A 23,188-nucleotide genomic window follows, 5' to 3' on the forward strand; every position below is an offset into this window, starting at 1 on the left:
TGTAGGCCTTCTGATTAAACCTGAAACTTATACAAGTTGTCCGTGTGATGTTTGCCCACACACATAAGGCTACATGTGCATGTCAAAATATCCAGGTTTGACATCTGCAGCACTCCCCAAACACCATCAAAACCAAAAACATGTTGCTGCTCTCCCATTTGTACGTGCCAAGAAGAGTTTCTTTTCGTTTCATCTATGTCAATGTCCTATCATCCTCCAACAAGTTCTCGTTTTCCTTGTTTTCAGTTTACAGGCGAATTTGGTATCTTTTTTAAAATCCTGTTCTGTCGTTTTGTTTTTATTATGTCAGCAACAAAACAACCAAGTAACATATCGCGGATACCGGAAAGATGAGATTCAATCAGCAATACATTTTCTTTGTTGTCTTGGTTGGTCCTTGATAGGAAGTGATAGAAGGATCGTGGCCAAAACATGAATGTGGCGTCCTGTGCCTGACGCTTAGGATATCTCCCTCTTGCTTGAGATGAGCAGCACCTTAGGATTAGCTCATCGATGCTCCTTTGAAAATATAAAGACCTTAATGCTTTTAGTTTCGTTTCAATAGTTCCGTAGAAAAAGTGAAGTGGCCACTGTGTCGTAAATGAAGGGCTCAGAATTGGCAATGACGGAGACATATACCAATAGTTTTGTACGTGTATATAATGCAATGCTGTATACAAATACTGACTGAATAAGAGATATTTGAGACAAGACACTCGAAAGACGCAGACAAAACAATGCGTCTATATAGTCGTTCATGTAAAATTACTGTTTGTTACCAAGTCAAACATATTATGTACGTGGTAAGGGGCACAACTCTAATTGGACTATACCCCTTCAAAGCCATTGTCTTTTTGCTAGCTTGTAAAGTAAAAGATTGTTTTCAAAACCATCAAAGTAAACTTTCAATAAATATCAGACACTTAATCTTAAATAACAAAATATTGTCAGGAGAAAATTCGAAAAGTAAATCAAAGCTTGATGTGACTAAAACCATACAAAAGCTACATACTTGTGGATTAATTGTTTGTTTTTCTCTGTATGAAATGTTATCCATTAATCAGTTATCAAGCTACTAGTTTACCACCTACATGACTCTGTCTATATTGATATTGACTCGCTGTCTATATAATAAGAGTTCTGTCCGCATAGGAAGTCCTTCTGTTTTGGAATCGTTATGACGTAACGTGATGTATAGTATCATGGATACGGTGGGAAGGGTTGAGGTTTATATAATTTGGATTTAAATAATGTACACTCAACAACACAAGAAATGCGAAAAAGAGTTTCATATTATTTAATTAAAGTGTAACCAATTAAGTCGTTGATGTCAATGTCTAAAGGAAATCAAAACATGACCACAACAACCATTTCATCATGAAATACGACGGGAAAAGACATTAATGTATATGTCACTGTCCAGGCTGTAGTAAACTTCTAATCCTGCACCAATGATGGAGGCCCGTAAAGCTCGTAATTTTATAGTTATTACAACAACAAATGTTAGACAGTCTAGAAGTCGGTTAATGAACACCTGGGACACGTTGTTTCATTCTGTCTGCAACACCGCCTGGAGTTCATTGACATTACGTGGTGGTTGCAGCCTGCTCTGAATCCGTATTCCAAGCTGAGCCGACATATGCTCACTAGCAGCTTTATCTGGCGGAAGGGCTAACCAAACCATTACTGGGATTCCATTTGAGCGCAAGAAGTTTTGGGATATCATTTCGGTATGTGGATGCGCGTTATCTTGTTGCAGTTCAAACCCCTGACGCCGAGCAAAGAAAGGAACCACATGTGGCCTTAGCACTTGATTAATGTAACGTTGTGCTTTTAGCCCACTTCCAGGCCCATCACCCCAGAATTTTAGGAATACAGGTTGGGTGCGTGTTCCATACGCAATGTCGCCACCCAAATCATTACAGGGGTATCTCCCCTTCTATCCCTCTCCGAAACACAAGCTTCGTGAAATCGTTTCCTTGGCATTGGTAGACACGTAAATGTCTATAAGGGTGTTTGACGTAAACTCGTCATTTATCATTGAACAAAGACGCGATGCCATGCGGGTAATTGTTACACCAACGTAAACGTCCTTGTCTGTGATACGGTGTTAACCTTGGTCCACAATACGGTATCAGTCCTGTTTTACGTCGATGACATTGGACGATGTCGAGACTGATCTTAGGATTGTGGGATTCCAGTGGCCCCCCTTGCTATGACCGCGGCTGGACGGAATTAGCTGTGTAAGTACGTCAGTGTTATGTAACGGGCCTGACGTCACTCTTGGACGCCCACTACGACACTGGTCGTTATTGTTGTCACTATCGCGAAGCCTGTCCGCTATCCGACAGATTGTCGACACATGACAGCCACAATTTTTGCAACGTCTTCTGAACGGCGCCCTGCTTGCAAGTGACAAATTGCGTGTTCACGGTCGTGGCATTACGTCAACGTCGTCGCAAGGAAAAAAATATGTTAATGCCTTTCTTACTCGCTGGGCACTAAATTTAGATTTTCTTGTCTGTGCATGTGCGTAAGATAGAGTTTGGCTGTCTACGTGCAAAACAGGCTGAAGTTAAGCCAGTTTCCGACCGTGCATTACGGGGATTTCAAGTGTAAAGTATTGAAGTAATTGACATAGCATTATTTTCAATATTTTGCGTTTCTTTTACCGTTGAGAATATTTTGGTATCCATCTAAACGTTCCTAATAAATAGCTCCTGAGTGCAGTCTTTCAATAACTCTCAGGCCAGCGTTATCGACGATCGTTTGAAAAAAAAATCCACCTGCGAAGCGCTAGTATTAGGAGAAGATATGCAATGTAATACTTTTTGTTTGTTTGTTTGTTTGTTTGTTTGGTTTGTTTGTTTGTTTTTTTGCCGGGTTTATCGTCCCGTGAATAGCCACTGTCATTTTGAGGCGGTGTCTCCTTGTAATATTTGGTGACTACCTCGTTTCTCAGCTTCCCAAGAAACACAAGCCATCATAGGTAGGGAGCGTCGAACCACGCACCTCGGTTCTCCACCTGAGATTAAGTGGCCGCCGCTATAACGACTCTGCTACTGTGGCTTCATTAGCGCGCCTGCTCTTGAGCTTTCCTACTGTATCTAGCTCATTTTATTTGATTTCAAGATGTTCAAGATGTTCTCAAGACAACTAAGACATGTTAACATGCATATAAAGGATACCCATCAAATCGACCCTTTTCTGGTCTTTCGGAGAGAGAAAGATATAATTTTAGCCGAGTTAAAAAGAAAAGAAGAAGAAAAATAAGATGAAAATGTCTCTATTCACATTCCCACAAGTCTGTGAAATGGCAGCCACCATAACTCATTATACCGAAAACTCTTCTTCGTTCATTTAATTAATTCAATTAATTAATTCTTGGCATGCGTTTCGTATTCTACAAAAACAATCTTACATTACCATCCCTAAAACAAAATCTGGTATGCTTTAAACGTTCATTTCATTATTGCAGAGAAGGAAGTTTATGTTCGGATTGACCTTTGTCATAGGGCAGTACAATGTCTCTGGAACAGATAAAAATAATTCGATATCCCTTTGCGATGTTCCGTTAATTTGCAGTCAAAATGTCGCCTCAATACTTGCTGGTCGATTAGATGATTTAGATATCTCCAGAATGGTTCGGAAAATTCCATGTCATTTTTTCGAAGTTAGTCTTTAGTTTTTACGTGAATGAGCAGAATTGCAGATCTGCGTCCGTAATGATGTAATGCGCTATATATAAATGTCTGGGTTAGAGAGGTAACACAGGATACAGACATTCGGATTAAAGAGTCAAAAATAATGTACCGTAAATATCCTAAATATCCGAGACCCTTGGGTACAGAGGTAATACGGGATACAGACACACGGATTAAAGGGGAAATACTGTACCGTAAATATCCTAAATGTCCGAGCCTCTGGGTACAGAGGTAGCACGGGATACAGACACACGGATTAAAGGGGAAAATACTGCACCGTAAATATTCTAAATATCCGAGCCTCTGAGGAACATAGGTAACACGGGATACAGACATCCGGATTAAAGAGTAAACACTGAACCGTAAATATCCTAAATATCCGAGTTTCTGGGGTACAGAGGTAACACGGGATACAGACATCCGGGTTAAAGAGTAAACACTGAACCGTAAATATCCTAAATATCCCAGCCTCTGGGTACAGAGGTAACACGGGATACAGACATCCGGATTAAAGAGTAAAGAATACTGTACCGTAAATATCCTAAATATCCGAGACCCTTGGGTACAGAGGTAATACCGGATACAGACACACGGATTAAAGGGGAAATACTGTACCGTAAATATCCTAAATGTCCGAGACCCTTGGGTACAGAGGTAATACCGGATACAGACATCCGGATTAAAGAGGAAATACTGTACCGTAAATATCCAAAATATCCGAGACCCTTGGGTACAGAGGTAATACCGGATACAGACACATGAATTAAAGAGTCAAGAATACTGTACCGTAAATATCCAAAATATCCGAGACCCTTGGGTACAGAGGTAATACCGGATACAGACACACGGATTAAAGAGTAAAGAATACTGTACCGTAAATATCCTAAATATCCGAGCCTCTGAGGAACATAGGTAACACGGATACAGACATCCGGATTAAAGAGTAAACACTGAACCGTAAATATCCTAAATATCCGAGTTTCTGGAGTACAGAGGTAACACGGGATATAGACATCCGGATTTAAGAGAAAAAACTGAACCGTATCCGTGGATTAACGAAACAACACAGAATATACAATATACATGTATGTAAATGTCCCCTTGATAATAGAATACTTGAAAATGCCAAGGTACAACAGAATATTTCAATATGGACAAGACCAGTTTCTTTGAATTAAGAATTATTCATTCACTCAGGCCATCACACTACAAGCTTGATAACCCAATATGAAAATAACATACAATAAAAATGAACACAAAAAATGTATGTAAGATACATGTAGGTATCATTACTAGACTGCCCTATCTGGACAGTTCCAGGTAATACGGCTGATGGTGGAAGGGAGATAATCCAAAAATGCAATTCACCTTTATTGCATTTTACATCCAAAATAGAACACATCGTGAATCGAGTAACCAAATAGACAAACACATATATCAGGGACGAATATTAGACATCATTGAATATACCTACAGTTTAAAGATTGAACATATAGTTAAGCCCATTGTAAGCCTAACTTCTTCAGTTCAAAAGACTTTTTAGTGACTATAGGCTAATATCGCGCAAAAGCTGTGGTTCGTTAGGTGACAATAACATATATACATTTTGTTTATCGGGGAGACTTATATTTATTATATATTTTTCATAAAGCTGTTTTCTAGGGGAAGAGTTGTAAATGCAGTGGAAAATAAAGTGAAACTCATCGTCAAGTGTGTTACAACTTTTACATAATCGAAGTTGTCGAGGAATATTTTTATATCTACCAGTCTCAATCTCTAAATTATATGCTACACTTGACAAGTTCTTGAAATATACATATTTAAATGGTATGTGTCAAACTTTGTCCCTTCTTTCATAAAGAAACAGGAGAATATTCGCTCGAGTACACTTGGCCCGTTTCTGTACATTGAGGGGATAGTAGACCTGGGTTGTGATTTTAACTAAAATTGATACACTTTAACGTTGTAGTTTTTGGGTACCGCTTTACTTTGTTAATTTTATTATAGCCTTAAGCACTAACGAAAACCATTGAGGACTAAGTCCCGTTTTATAACTGTTATGTCAAATACGTACACGACTTACATTAATTTAGCATATTACTGATATAGGTAGATGGGTAGGGAGCGGACAAATATTGCTTTTTCAAGTAAAGAAAGCGTGGCTTCAGGAGGAAAGGTTTCGTTACAACCCAGTAAGCACGACATTTTTGTGTCATCAATTTTTGATGAAGAATAATGTGATTTATGATCTGTTTGAATAATTTAGAAAACCTATACTAGTTGTTTATCTTACAAATATTATGACCTCTGAGCAGATCGAAGAAGCAAAGTCCTATAAAGTGACGTATAGAGTTGTTGATGACACCGAAACATCTGTAGTTAGAAACTCTAATTTAAATTATTCAATTAATGACTGCAATTCCCAAATATTATGAATAGATAGATTTAACGAGTCAGACACCACATTAGTTTTATACTTACCAGCTGATGTCAAAGTCTTCAGCACAAAATACATCAAGCGGATACTCCCGGTGTCTTTGGAATTCATATTACAAGATAAGAAATAGTTGATAGGAAAGACAAATCGGGTAATTTTCAAAATACTGTTAAACTTAGAATATAAGACTCATTACACTGTCGTCAGCTGATAACAATTGTGAAGAAAATATTATCAAATATGCGAAAATCTCAGATAATCTTGCTTGTGACAATATAGAGGAATTTGCATTACATTAAGTCAAATACACATACGTAATAAATACCTATCAGTTTAGATGTTAATAGTTGCCATACACTTGCACTGAAGGTAAGGAGAAAAAGAATTGTAATTCCTATCCCAATTCCATGATCGTAAGTGGCGACTAAATTTGGGAATTTACATTTTCTCTTCTTTCTTACAACTTTATTCTTCCTTGAGGCTGTCTCACTTTTAGCCGTCAGTTGAGCGTTCGCCCGCGTGAGGAAGGAAGGCTTTAGGTTCTACCCCCTGGTCGACACATTTTGTACCAGAGTCTGTAAAAATGGTACTAATGCTCCTACTTAACGCTCAGCATTTTGGGGAGTCTGGGACCGGTTCGCCTGCTGGGTGTCTTCGGCAGTATACTTCAGTGAGGTAGCACTATAAAATCGGCATTAGTTCCGCGCTATCACAGGGAGACTGACATATTGCAGCCCGCCAAAACGGGGTGTTAAACAATACCTAATGCATGCCAGCACATACCAAGACTTCAGAGTACAAAAACCGCTGCAATTATCAATTTTTCAAGGAATTATTCCAGCATCTCAGTCGCTCCACCAGGTGTCCTTGAATCGGCTACGTCAGCACCAAGACAATTTTACATCCCACATTTTTTTTTCTTGGCGCCGTTTTGTCTCAAGGCTTCACTGCTTCATACGACCGAACGATGGTATTCAAATAAGTACCCATTGCTCCGTGACATCCATTCGAATTATTCAGGGGGGTTGACGATGGAGGAACAGTTAAAATTTGATTACGATGACGGTAGTGTTAGTTGTGACGGCACCACACATGTAACAAAGATGATTCGATACCAGATACAAGAAAGGACAAAGACACATAAACAGTTATAGAGGTTGGGGTTATTGTAAAATACTACAAGGTATTAGGTATACAGAATGTCCAAACCCTACATTAGAATGTATTAGGTATACAGAATGTCCAAACCTTACATTAGAATGTATTAGGTACACAGAATGTCCAAACCCTACATAAGAATGTATTAGGTACACAGAATGTCCACACCCTACATTAGAATGTATTAGGTATACAGAATGTCCAAACCCTACATTAGAATGTATTAGGTACACAGAATGTCTAAGCCCTACATTAGAATGTATTAGGTACACAGAATGTCCAAACCCTACATTAGAATGTATTAGGTATACAGAATGTCCAAACCCTACATTAGAATGTATTAGGTATACAGAATGTCCAAACCCTACATTAGAATGTATTAGGTACACAGAATGTCCAAACCTTACATTAGAATGTATTAGGTACACAGAATGTCCAAACCCTACATTAGAATGTATTAGGTATACAGAATGTCCAAACCCTACATTAGAATGTATTAGGTACACAGAATGTCCGAACCCTACATTAGAATGTACATGTATTAGGTACACAGAATGTCCAAACCCTACATTAGAATGTATTAGGTATACAGAATGTCCAAACCCTACATTAGAATGCATTAGGTATACAGAATGTCCAAACCCTACATTAGAATGTATTAGGTACACAGAATGTCCAAACCCTACATTAGAATGTATTAGGTATACAGAATGTCCGAACCCTACATTAGAATGTACATGTATTAGGTACACAGAATGTCCAAACCTTACATTAGAATGTATTAGGTATACAGAATGTCAAACCCCTACATTAGAATGTATTAGGTATACAGAATGTCCAAACCCTACATTAGAATGTATTAGGTATACAGAATGTCCAAACCCTACATTAGAATGTATTAGGTATACAGAATGTCCAAACACTACATTAGAATGTATTAGGTACACAGAATGTCCCAACCCTACATTAGAATGTATTAGGTACACAGAATGTTCAAACCCTACATTAGAATGTATTAGGTACACAGAATGTCCAAACCCTACATTAGAATGTATTAGGTACACAGAATGTCCAAACCCTACATTAGAATGTATTAGGTACACAGAATGTTCAAACCCTACATTAGAATGTATTAGGTACACAGAATGTCCAAACCCTACATTAGAATGTATTAGGTATACAGAATGTCCAAACCCTACATTAGAATGTATTAGGTATACAGAATGTCCAAACCCTACATTAGAATGTATTAAGTATACAGAATGTCAAACCCTACATTAGAATGTACTAGGTATAAAGAATGTCCAAACCCTACATTAGAATGTATTAGGTATACAGAATGTCCAAACCCTACATTAGAATGTACTAGGTATAAAGAATGTCCAAACCCTACATTAGAATGTATTAGGTATACAGAATGTCCAAACCCTACATTAGAATGTATTAGGTACACAGAATGTCCAAACCCTACATTAGAATGTATTAGGTATACAGAATGTCCACACCCTACATTAGAATGTATTAGGTATACAGAATGTCCAGACCCTATATTAGAATGTATTAGGTATACAGAATGTCCGAACCCTACATTAGAATGTATTAGGTATTAGGTATACAGAATGTCCAAACCCTACATTAGAATGTATTAGGTATACAGAATGTCCAAACCCGACATTAGAACATTAGAATGTACTAGGTATAAAGAATGTCCAAACCCTACATTAGAATGTATTAGGTATACAGAATGTCCAAACCCTACATTAGAATGTATTAGGTATACAGAATGTCCAAACCCTACATTAGAATGTATTAGGTACACAGAATGTCCAAACCCTACATTAGAATGTATTAGGTATACAGAATGTCCAAACCCTACATTAGAATGTATTAGGTATACAGAATGTCCAAACCCTACATTAGAATGTATTAGGTATACAGAATGTCCAAACCCTACATTAGAATGTATTAGGTATACAGAATGTCCAAACCCTACATTAGAATGTATTAGGTACACAGAATGTCCAAACCCTACATTAGAATGTATTAGGTATACAGAATGTCCAAACCCTACATTAGAATGTATTAGGTACACAGAATGTCCAAACCCTACATTAGAATGTATTAGGTATACAGAATGTCCAAACCCTACATTAGAATGTATTAGGTATACAGAATGTCCAAACCCTACATTAGAATGTATTAGGTATACAGAATGTCCAAACCCTACCTTAGAATGTATTAGGTATACAGAATGTCCAAACCCTACCTTAGAATGTATTAGGTATACAGAATGTCCAAACCCTACATTAGAATGTATTAGGTATACAGAATGTCCAAACCCTACATTAGAATGTATTAGGTATACAGAATGTCCAAACCCTACATTAGAATGTATTAGGTATACAGAATGTCCAAACCCTACATTAGAATGTACATGTATTAGGTATACAGAATGTCCAAACCCTACATTAGAATGTATTATGTATACAGAATGTCCAAACCCTACATTAGAATGTATTAGGTACACAGAATGTCCAAACCCTACATTAGAATGTATTAGGTATACAGAATGTCCAAACCCTACATTAGAATGTATTAGGTACACAGAATGTCCAAACCCTACATTAGAATGTATTAGGTATACAGAATGTCCAAACCCTACATTAGAATGTATTAGGTACACAGAATGTCCACACCCTACATTAGAATGTATTAGGTATACAGAATGTCCAAACCCTACATTAGAATGTATTAGGTACACAGAATGTCCAAACCCTACATTAGAATGTATTAGGTATACAGAATGTCCAAACCCTACATTAGAATGTATTAGGTACACAGAATGTCCACACCCTACATTAGAATGTATTAGGTATACAGAATGTCCAAACCCTACATTAGAATGTATTAGGTACACAGAATGTCCAAACCCTACATTAGAATGTATTAGGTACACAGAATGTCCAAACCCTACATTAGAATGTATTAGGTATACAGAATGTCCAAACTCCTACATTAGAATGTATTCGGTACACAGAATGTCCAAACCCTACATTAGAATGTATTAGGTACACAGAATGTCCAAACCCTACATTAGAATGTATTAGGTACACAGAATGTCCAAACCCTACATTAGAATGTATTAGGTATACAGAATGTCCAAACTCCTACATTAGAATGTATTAGGTACACAGAATGTCCAAACCCTACATTAGAATGTATTAGGTACACAGAATGTCCAAACCCTACATTAGAATGTATTAGGTACACAGAATGTCCAAACCCTACATTAGAATGTATTAGGTACACAGAATGTCCAAACCCTACATTAGAATGTATTAGGTATACAGAATGTCCAAACCCTACATTAGAATGTATTAGGTACACAGAATGTCCAAACCCTACATTAGAATGTATTAGGTACACAGAATGTCCAAACCATACATTAGAATGTACTAGGTATACAGAATGTCCAAACCCTACATTAGAATGTATTAGGTACACAGAATGTCCAAACCCTACATTAGACTGTATTAGGTATACAGAATGTCCAAACCCTACATTAGAATGTATTAGGTACACAGAATGTCCAAACCCTACATTAGAATGTATTAGGTATACAGAATGTCCAAACCCTACATTAGAATGTATTAGGTATACAGAATGTCCAAACCCTACATTAGAATGTATTAGGTATACAGAATGTCCAAACCCTACATTAGAATGTATTAGGTATACAGAATGTCCAAACCCTACATTAGAATGTATTAGGTATACAGAATGTCCAAGCCTTACATTAGAATGTATTAGGTATACAGAATGTCCAAACCCTACATTAGAATGTATTAGGTATACAGAATGTCAAACCCTACATTAGAATGTATTAGGTATACAGAATGTCCAAACCCTACATTAGAATGTATTAGGTACACAGAATGTCCAAACCCTACATTAGAATGTATTAGGTATACAGAATGTCCAAACCCTACATTAGAATGTATTAGGTATACAGAATGTCCAAACCTTACATTAGAATGTATTAGGTATACAGAATGTCCAAACCCTACATTAGAATGTATTAGGTATACAGAATGTCCAAACCTTACATTAGAATGTATTAGGTATACAGAATGTCCAAACCCTACATTAGAATGTATTAGGTATACAGAATGTCCAAACCCTACATTAGAATGTATTAGGTATACAGAATGTCCAAACCTTACATTAGAATGTGTTAGGTATACAGAATGTCCAAACCCTACATTAGAATGTATTAGGTATACAGAATGTCCAAACCCTACATTAGAATGTATTAGGTATACAGAATGTCAAACCCTACATTAGAATGTATTTGATACACATCATCTATTCTCCTTAATTATTTTGCGCGCGTACGGCTTTCCAGGACCCCCCCCCCCCCCCATTGTTATCAACGTAAATTTTATTGACCATTGCACAATAAAAGATTTGTTTTTCTAAACGAAAGAAAAGAATTCCGTTCGTAAATCATCATAGTTTCTTTTATTTGCTTCTGTTTATAAAAAATAAAATGTTACAAATAAAAGTCGGTCACCACAATCAACAAGCACGTTTATACATGTGCATATGAATTATTTTCCATCTTAAACTTGTGTGATATCAGATATATGTAATGGTCGCGTATAGAAAAGCACCACAAACCAGCAGCATATGGAATATGTTCATATTCTTATAATCATCTTTCGGTTTTAAAACAGATGTAATCATTTTGAAGGACTCATAATTTTGTCAGTACTTTCCGCAGGGAGTTTTATCTAAACCCTGTTATAACAAGGATTTGGATTTGAATGATTCTTTGTACACACGTACATATGTAGCCTCGTTATGATCACGATGTCTCCATTCATCGTAGATCATAAAATTCCGAAAGTCAACCTGGAATATCCGTCTGTGTAATGTACCGGCAAATATCAGTCAAGTCACTTTCAACCAGGGCCCATCTCACACGGATGTTAATACCAAAATGATCTCATTTGCATAATGTGACCAATTGATTTTAACGTTACCGTGTATTATAGCGGGCTTAATCATTGAACCTTTAACTGAACCGACAAAACACCGTGACATTGCTACTTAAAAATCATCGATATTCAATTTTACTTTTGATGTCCCCTTCTGTATTAAATGGATGAAATCGTCAAGATCAATTGATTTGTTTAGAATATTACTTATTGCGTACTATTTCAAACAGAATACAGAATCTGAGTAATATCTCAAACCTTTTCGTGGATGGTTTATAAACTAATTTCATGAAATCAATCCAGTTTAATTAGTAACTGTCATTTCGCTGCCAAATTATTGATTTGTTTATTTACTGGTCACGTCAACAGTCCTTCCTTGTTTTTTTACCATGCCTCAAGGTGTCAACATATTCACCGAATTTATTAATTTTATTAATATTCTGGAGGTACGTGTTTACTATGATACAAATCAACAACGTTCCGGATATGACTAAACATCACCCAACTCATTTATATAAGCGTGGTAAACAAGCTTCACCTTTCTCTCGGGTCAAAAATACCGGTGGTCAAGTACGTCTGGTCAACAAGTATATTTAATGAATTGTTTATAAGGAACTGTCCAATAGGTTTATCCCAACGTTGACCGTCAACACGACCAGACCAGTTTTGAACAGTTTAAGTTATTAGTAGGTCATTTCAGTCAAATGTATATTCGATAATGTGTGTAAAACTTTAATTCCTTTTCCATGTCGTACTGTTTATCAAACATGGACACGAAAAATTCCTAAATCGTATGACGTATTTAAATATCCCCACTGGCCTTTCCATTTGTATGGCAGACATTGGATTTACCCATGGACGTTAAACGTTCAAAATATAGGTATTTTACGTGTTCAATTCCCAACTGCTGGTATTAAATTTGTTTTAATACATTCGGCAATACAATGATCGCCGTGATGTTTATACATACAGAATAAGAGAAATTGACATTTGTCCCTGAACAGACTTGCCGATCGATACAATATATGCATTCCACGAGGCGCAGCTTTACTATTCATTCATATTTTCATGTAAAAATGATTTTGTTTGATATCGAGAGTTCGTTTTTAATTTAGAATGATTTTTTTTTATATAAAAATACTGAATAAATAGGAAAACGGCGTCTCATAGTTTTGAAGTGAAATTTCGTATGAATAAGAAATATTGGAAAGCTAGAAGTTGTAATATTTTCAATTAAATTCAGCAGTAAGCCGCAATTTACTCTCGAGAATATTTTTTTTAAAGACTAGATTTCCTCAAATGTATAATTGAATAGTAAAATTAAACCTTGTATATTATTCCTGAATTGAAACAGCGATTGGAGTTCCGAGAACACTAAATGAACATATTTAAACAGCATATAGGGCCTTTAGTGGGGGGCAAGTTCTCCTATCGAGGAAGTATACTTATACAGCGTATATGATATATATATACATACATTAGTATACTATGGCAAGCCAGCCATTGATTAATTGAGAAATGTTGATGTTGTTGTTTTTTTTTTCATATATTATGAGATATCATTATAAAGTCTATTAAATAAGATATCTTAAAAAAGATATATATCTCAAAAACTTTAAGATATCTCATAAAGAAATAAGATATCATATAAACTAAATAATATAAAAACCTTATATAATAATAAAGATATCTTTTATGATTTGGTTGATTAAATGACAACTTGACTTGCCAATATAGCTGACTTCTTATGACACTAAGTATGTAGTATTGTACATCGTCGGATATTGTATAGCTAATTAATGTCTTCGTGGTTGTCGGCGCTGAAAGCATAAATAGATTTAATATGTTGTCATTGTACGACAGATTAGCTATATTTGATAAAGACCAAACAAACGCCGTTACATTAAAACATTTTGAAGAGGTTTATTGACCGAGTGACTGACCTCAGTGTCACGTACCATCCCTGTCGTGCACTAGGCTGTTATTCTGATTCTTGTCGTTCTTTACTCGTATCGTCAGTTCGATAAAAAAATAATGTTATTTTCATAGCTGATATTTTTATGTCAGATTATACCATATTTATTTGAGAGACGAGAATAAATCAATCGTCGAGCTATATCGAAACACGAAGGCAGGCCTAAATCAATGGGACAAAACAAACGTCGGATTGTGTGGACAAACAGTGTTTATAAGAAAACATCGGGTTATATCATGCACAGACAATGGCAAATCAAACGTCGGACTGACGTAAAAACTCCGGATTGAAGACTGACGAAGCACCGTGGACGGTGTCGGACAGACGAAAGTAATTCAGATGGTTGCATGGACTGGTGTAGTCAGTGTTGTAATGATATTTAGATCTGGCCATTGTAAACAGAGCTGTTCTTCGTTGGTAAATAAATAATAAATAAATAAATAAATAGATCTAAATAAATCCATCAAAAAATAATGCGTTTAAAATCGTGCGTTGTGGCGGGAAAAAAGTATATTTTGAGGTCAATTTCTATTGGTCAATATATTTGTAACCATCCAATCAACGACCACAATATAACAATCGCCTAACGTCACATAAGATGGCGGGCGGTGGCTGAAACCAAAACATAATGAGATGAGACTACATTGTAACAGTAGCAGTATGTGAGACTTCGCAGTCGTAAGGTCAAAGAGGGTAACCATAATTGTAATATATGAAGATCATTTAAAAATAGGGTTTACATCGTTTGGTGAAGGTTACGTTTAATTTATCTAGTCTATGATCAGTGTGACCACAGCAAAATACGATATCTTGCAATAACGTTACCGATGCGATAAGTTGATAACCATGGTAAACCGTCGTTTCTACAGAATCATTAGGCATTTGACAGATGTGTTTCACCTTTCCCGATCATACCGATGTCATTAATGAACAGGATAAAAAAAATTGATACCATTTTTGCGAGTTGATCTAATAGTAGACTAATAACAGTTAGTAATATCCCAAAACATAACAATGTTATAAACGCATCTAGATGATGAATCACTGGTAACTAACTCACATGTCCCTAGAAAAGCAGTCCATGGCCTCTAGTCAAAATACAAGACATACATGTACATATAGGCCTATATATGTCAGAATGTCAACGTCTGGTTTTAAGGCCAGAGGAAACTCAAATTATTGTGTACTACATTCAGAAACCTCATAGTTTGAAGGAAAATCTAATGTCCAGTAATTTTACAGTATATTGTAAGTTTGGAACTATCTTGTTAAATTATAATATTGTAATCAACTACCTTCATATTTATCTCAAGAGGTATCAGCAGTGAGACAGTGACCATTGTATGAAACTGCTTTGTTACCCCGAACCCCTGTGTTGAAATTTCATTTTTTGGTGAAGTAATCTATAGATGATTACTTTCTAATTGTGTTGGATTTAATGTAGGCCTAGTAGCCTCAGTTTGTGGAATCCACTACAAGCAGTTTACCTACTCTGGAAGGTTCCTCATTAATATATCAGCAATATTTAAAAAAAAAAAATGTCTGTTGAATATTGACAACTTCAATTATGATGAAATTTTGATTAATTGGAAGGTCAATATTTTTTAACATGAACAAATCATGACCATCAAGAATTCAACCCCTCCAAATGAAAAGTTAATGAGCAGTGGCCAGAACCTGGTGCATCGTTCTTGTGAATGTTAATTAGGTTTTTATAATGACACAATATTTCTTAGGTAACCTTACCCATACCAAAAAAAGGTATAAAAAGTTATAACTTTTTAGTACCTTTTTAGTACCTTTTCTGTACCTTTTTCAAAAGGTACAAAAAAGTTATAACTTTTTTGTACCTTTTTGAAAACTTAGAATTAATGAATGTAACTTTTGATAACTTTTTTGGACTTAGACAATTTTAGATGTAACTTTTTTGTACCTTTCTAGACTTAGAAAATTTCAGGTATAACTTTTTTGTACCTTTTCTGGACTTAGAAAATTTGAGGTATAACTTTTTTGTACCTTTTCTGGACTTTGAAAATTTGAGGTATAACTTTTTTGTACCTTTTCTGGACTTTGAAAATTTGAGGTATACCTTTTTTGTACCTTTTCTGGACTTAGAAAATATTTACAACATCTGAAAAGATTGATTAATTTTAGCAAAACTTTGCTGGACTTAGAAAATTGCATGTATAACTTTTTTGTACCTTTTCTGGACTTTGAAAATTTCGGGTATAACTTTTTTGTACCTTTTCTGGACTTAGAAAATATTTACAACATCTTAAAAGACTGATTATTTTTAGCAAAACTTGTCTGTATCTTTTCTGGACAACCATAAGATTACTAAATAAATCTTATGTTTGCTTATGACACATAATAATTACTGTAAATGTAATCACAAATAATTATACAAGACAGTGACAGTGAAATTCTATTACAGGTAATTCAATCAATATAAGCTCAATCCCCATTTAAATGGAAATCTTAATTTAATAATGTACATACAATTGATTAAAATACAATTATCAGTGAACTGTAGGGAATTTGTGATGGGTCAGAGAGGCGAATCGCCTTTAGAAGACCTCAACGACAGGTAAGCTAGGTAACAGGTGATTGGAATCCGAAATGTGTGTTGAATTGTCCATGCATAGATAAATTTTTCATTCCAGAGAGGCATCAAAAATATTTTGATAAATAACATACATATAGATTTAAAATTAAACAAGAGATCCCAGAGGGATCTTGGCGCCCACCATTGAATGATCTTAAGAGGTTCCATGTTAGATTGATCTTTTCTCTTTTTTTCCCTTCCTCTTACTAATCTGTATAAATTGAGAAACATCCCTCCAGTGCTTTTTAAACAAGGGAAACTTATATATGAAATTTGAGATTTGGCTATAATGGTTGTCTGTCGACAATGTTTTCAGATTGGTCCAAAAATGCAATACGACGGACCAAGGAGAACCTACATATGAAAATTGAGAAAGATTCCTTCAGTTCTTTCTGAGAAATCTCGATACCAAACTTCAATTGTCAAAATCCAAGATGGCTGCCTGTCGGCCATCTTGCTTTCCGATCGGTCCCAAAATGGGATATGCATAACTAGGCACCAAGGGGAACCTACATACGACATTTGAGAAAGATCCCTTTAGTACTTTCTCAGAAATAGCGATAACAAACTTCAATTGTCAAAATCCAAGATGGCTGCCTGTCGGCCATGTTGTTTTCTGATCGGTTCCAAAATGCGATATGCATAACTAAGCACCAAGGGGAACCTACATATGAAATTTGAGAAAGATCTCTTCAGTATTTCCTCAGAAAAAGCTATAACAAACTTCAATTGTTAAAATCCAAGATGGCTGCCTGTCGGCCATGTTGTTTTCCGATCGGTCCCAAAATGTAATATGCATAACAAGGCACCAAGGGGAACCTACATAAGAAATTTGAGAAAGATCCCTTTAGTACTTTCTCAGAAATAGCGATACCAAACTTCAATTGTCAAAAACCAAGATGGCTGCCTGTCGGCCATGTTGTTTTCCGATCGGTCCCAAAATGTAATATGCATAACAAGGCACCAAGGGGAACCTACATAAGAAATTTGAGAAAGATCCCTTTAGTACTTTCTCAGAAATAGCGATACCAAACTTCAATTGTTAAAATCCAAGATGGCTGCCTGTCGGCCATGTTGTTTTCCGATCGGTCCCAAAATGTAATATGCATAACTAGGCACCAAGGGAAACCTACATATGAAATTTGAGAAAGATCCCTTCAGTACTTTCTAAGAAATATTGATAACAAACTTCAATTGTCAAATTCCAAGATGGCTGCCTGTCGGCCATGTTGTTTTCCGATCGGTCCCAAAATGCAATATGCATAACTAGGCACCAAGGGGAACCTACATATGAAATTTGAGAAAGATCCCTTTAGTTCTTTCTCAGAAATAGCGATAACAAACTTCAATTGACAAAATCCAAGATGGCTGCCTGTCGGCCATGTTGTAATCCGATCGGTCCCAAAATGCAATATGCATAACTAGGCACCAAGGAGAACCTACATATGAAATTTGAGAAAGATCCCTTTAGTACTTTCTCAGAAATAGCGATAACAAGAATTGTTGACGGACGGACGGACGGACGGACCACGGACGCAGGGCGATTTGAATAGCCCACCATCTGATGATGGTGGGCTAAAAAGGTATTCACTTTTAATTTATTGCATTTTTAGTACAATATTCACACCCTTGAAATGCGTTTTTTTGGGGGGGTGGGGGCAGTTTTTTTAAAGTTTATCTTTTTATCTCAGAGGACCAATCATTGCTCAGAGGACGTGAATAATTACAACTTAGCATTGATAAGTCACGACATGAACAAACTCAGTTGTTATAAAAGATAAGCAGTTCGTTATATCCCAACACAGACGTTCATAAACGTACGTACATAGAACATGATGATATAATTTACTTCACGTGACGATGGGTCGCTCACCCACAAAAATATTTTCCGGAAAACCCAAGCTTCATTCATCCCAATGGGATTAATATAGCATGGTCTTTGTCAGTGCATCGCATATTTTCTGGATGTTTGCGCTTTTGACATTAATCTTGTAGTAGCATGCACAATTATGCCGCATTGGACACAAACTCCAGCGGTAAACAAACACACTTGTGTAACACTTGTGTCATTTTGATCGTCCAAACTCTCAGACGCTTTGATTTAACTCCATATAAGTAAAGCGTTTTTATGATCTCGATATGACGTAAATTGCAATAAACATTTTAATCTGAAAACAGCGCACACGATGTTTTGTCAGTGAACACATTAAACAAAACAATCAATTGGTCATATATCTATAAGCCAGATCGTCAGATTATTCACAAAGGACATCTGCAGGAGAATTGATCTCGTAGCATTACAGTAGCCTAGTTAGTGATGTTACTGAAACGTGCACATCATGTGTGTAGGCTACCTCACGAAAAGTGGGACCACGCACCAAAAGTTAACCGACCCCGTCAGACACAAGCTGATCACCGAAGACCTCATACTCGGGGCATCAATTAGAATATAATTAGCGGCAGTCTACTGTACCGAACTCATTGAATTTTGTAAATACCTGTGTACCTGAGGAGTGTCCAGTTCACCTGCTGACATAGCGGTGTCCTGGGGCGTTAATTAATTAGTTACATCGTTGTCATGCCTGACTGCCTATGATTTGTTGCATTGGCCAGTTTACCTGGGTATCTCACCTGTGCACAATATTATCGGTATCAAGAATATAACAGAACATATGACACGTTAGTTTCTCTGTACATACACTTATGCATGTGTGCCATCATGTGCACTGTGAAAGAGTACGATGTTGCAGTAATCATAATAATAATTAAATAAAAATATATAACAACAACTAAAATATATATATATAATAATATCGATAGGATTTCTCATGATATCGTAGGCGGCCTAATAACTTTATTCGACATTTTTCTTCTTCGTTCACTTGGCCCTACTTTACACATGTGGATACCCACCGCCAGGCGGCGCTCCCTTCAGTTTAGCGGGAGATTTGTATTACAAGTGGCGGCCATTTTGTTTGTTTACGGAAACGTGATGAAAGCTTAGACCTAGAACAAAATCACGTTATATATACAGTACGGTATATATTGGCGACATTTAATTTCCCCACTCACGGAATACAATCGACAAACTGGGAACAGAATATCAAAGTTCGTCTAGCTTTTGGCGACTTATGATACCCCTTTCACCGGCAAACACTGAATTATCGGACAACATGAAATCAGGGTAAGTTATGTTCTAATTTGTCTTCGAATCGCAGATTTTGTCGCTCTCGCGATCGTCATACATTAAACAACATTGAGTGAATATGTTCATATGAAATACTTCATGTTTCAGGACTAAATTCACCAGCATTCATGATCCTCGGACCACCCGCCCCCTACGCACAGCCGATTTATAAATGTTGCATCTTTCAATCGTAAGTTTAATTTGCTTGCCAAGTGATTATTTTTTAATCCTTCACCTTCACATTCAGGGTCAATATTATGATATATTTAACATGGATTCACACATATATGTGGCCATACACGTTTTTCGTTTATGGCGTTTGGTATGAACGTCCCAAAGTATATATAATATACTTCGTTTTTCAATGGATTTTCTTGAAATTCGATCCACTATATATTGGGGTAGGCAATAATTCGTCAGCTATTTTACCTGATAATTTTTTTCATGTTTTCCCGTACATTTGTTACTATTTTTTACTGAAATAGACGAATATATGCACCATAATTTATGGTAAGTATGAACATTTTGTTCTTTATTCCTAATTATACGCACAACACTATTTTTTTTTTAAATGTAATTAACATGCAATTAATATAGATCTACGGAATCGGCTACGGTAAATTAAATATATATAGAAATGAGAGGGATAGTTACTTGTTGTGTGCGTGAAATTTCAAGGAAATCCAATAAAATAAAGTCCTAATTGAAAATTTGTCAAAGTATACGTATTTAAAATAGATCTACAAAGTAAAATCTATATACAATTTTAGCACATTTTATTTATTATACATAGACCATTGGAAAATTTTAGAAGAATCTTTTATTTTATGTGAATTCATTTAGAATGTTTTATTGCTGAATTAACACACATTGATTACTCTCACCATCAGTTTCCCTTTTAAGTTGATCATCCCCGCCCCAAATATATTAGCTTGTATGCAATGCAAGATGGCTGACAGGCTGTCATTTTGAATTTTATAATTTTGAAGTTTCTCAGAAAGTTATTTATGGATCTTATTCAAAAGAAACATTTTAGGCTTCTGTTTTCAAATTAATAAGATCTAGAAGAAGAGAAAAGTGATTCCTTATTTGGGAATCACTTTTCTCTTCCTTCTTAGGCTAAAGAACAGTCTTGTATATATGATATATATAAAATTGATATTTATATAATAATCATACAATTACATGATATCTCTGGGGGTATCTTCTTTTTGATTTGACATGATAAGTTGTGTTTGTTAGCCTATAGTAATTACTTCTGTCTCCCAGCCCTCTAATTTTGCTGCTGTCTAATAATTCTAGGATTTATTGACAAATTTACACGAAATGGGCCAGGTACAGTTCACAAAATTATGTCAAAACCCAGGGTCAAAGCTCATGAAGGTCATTAGATTGAAAGGTCAAGGTAATTTTTTTTTCTTTTCATCAATATTTTGTTTTGGCATGATGAAGCAAATTTAGTTAGAATTAAACTAGGTGTAAACTGACAAGGTCAAGGTCAAATTTTGCGTTTTTTCACTGATTAAATATTTTGTTTCAAGGCTAAAGCAAAGTTGGTCAGAATTAAACATTATAATAATGCATGGAGTCAACTGACCAAAGGTCAAGGTCACTTGGTCAAAGGCCAAGGTCAGATTTTGTTTCAATATAATTCCAACCAATATTACTCGGTGATTTAGGCAGATGGGTTCTTGATGATTATGGGAGATATATATTATTTATTGCCTCATGATGAAATTGATGGGGTCCTTTAAATTTTCAGTGTTCTAGTTAATAAATTATAATAACCCAATTAACTCTCAGCCTGTCCTAGTTATTAAGTTATTACACCGAAACCAGCATTACAATATGTAAATAGATCACTAACTGTTTTGTTTTCTTTTCTTTTTGATGGACTATAGAGTGTCAATCCCAAGAAGAACCCTGATCAGCTCCTGGAAAAATCAGTGTTCTTGCAGTATTGTCAGTCAAATCTCAAGGAAAGGATCCCAGAAGAGGAACATTTACATTATTTCAGACTTTTTTCTTTCCTGTGTAACAATGCCTCAAACAGCTAACACATTTTATATAGTATACAATACAATGTGTATTAATAACAGTCCAGTTAGAGTGCTGTGTTATGCAGTAAAAATACTTAATTCTTGATGACTTTACATTAAATGGTAGTTATAATATATACTAAAGAAACATAGTGGATAATGCCTTGTACAGGAGCAGGAGTATGACAGTGTAATAGTAAATGACTGCTGCGTTCATCCATGGAAGGAGTCTGTTATTCGAAATAAAGCTTTCCATGAGGACGAAAAATAGTGCTTTTGTTAGTCTTTCAAGAAAATGTGCAAAGTGAAAGGAGATTTCCGTGATGTTTTATGAATAGTAATTCATTGGTCTAGAAGACATGTATTTAATAAGTATATTTCTGGATAAAAAAACATTCTGAAGCAAAATCTTTTTAAATTTTTCTGTACCTTTTCCATACTTTTCTATACCTTTTTTGTACCTTTTCAGTACCTTTTTCATACCTTTTTAGTACCTTTTTTGTAACTTTTTAGTACCTAGAAAAAGTTATAACTTTTTTGTACCTTTTTCATACCTTTATAGTACCTAGAAAAAGTTATAACTTTTTTTTTAACTTTTTAGTACCTAGAAAAAGTTATAACTTTTTTGTACCTTTTTTATACCTTTTCTGTACCTTTTTAGTACCTTTTTTGTAACTTTTTAGTACCTAGAAAAAGTTATAACTTTTTTGTACCTTTTTCATACCTTTTCTGTACCTTTTTAGTACCTAGAAAAAGTTATAACTTTTTTTTAACTTTTTAGTACCTAAATTATACCTATTTTTGTGTGAAATGTAACTTTTTTATACCTTTTTTGTACCTTTTTTATACCTTTTTTGTACCTAATAAAAGTTATAACTTTTTTTAGGTACAGAAAAGTTATCAAAAGTTATAACTTTTTAGTACTAGATTGGAACCGCTGTTTAAACATGGTTCCAATCTAGCATCAAAAGTTATAACTTTTTTGTACCTAAAAAAGTATAACTTTTTTGTACCTTTTTTTGGTATGGGTATAGCTGTGGAAACATAACAAAGATACAGAAAGATCAATTATAACTAATTTGT

At 35.4% G+C, this 23,188-nt stretch overlaps 1 protein-coding gene and 1 long non-coding RNA gene across 3 annotated transcripts in view; one reads left to right on the plus strand and one right to left on the minus strand.

Annotated features, from left to right (window-relative positions):
* The window catches only part of LOC117329507, a 51,084-nt gene that overhangs the window by 21,798 nt on the left and 6,098 nt on the right, over window positions 1-23,188 (minus strand). The window lies entirely within an intron of this gene.
* Window positions 14,863-23,188, plus strand: part of LOC117329506 (putative methyltransferase NSUN7) — a 55,361-nt gene continuing 47,035 nt past the window's right edge. For both annotated transcript variants that reach the window (XM_033887471.1, XM_033887470.1), the window contains exon 1: window positions 14,863-14,967. The gene's annotated coding sequence lies outside the window, so the exon portion shown is untranslated. The remainder of the gene's footprint in view (window positions 14,968-23,188) is intronic.

The sequence above is a fragment of the Pecten maximus genome, chromosome 6 (genome assembly GCF_902652985.1).
Source record: "Pecten maximus chromosome 6, xPecMax1.1, whole genome shotgun sequence".
NCBI classification, from domain to species: Eukaryota; Metazoa; Mollusca; class Bivalvia; order Pectinida; family Pectinidae; genus Pecten; species Pecten maximus.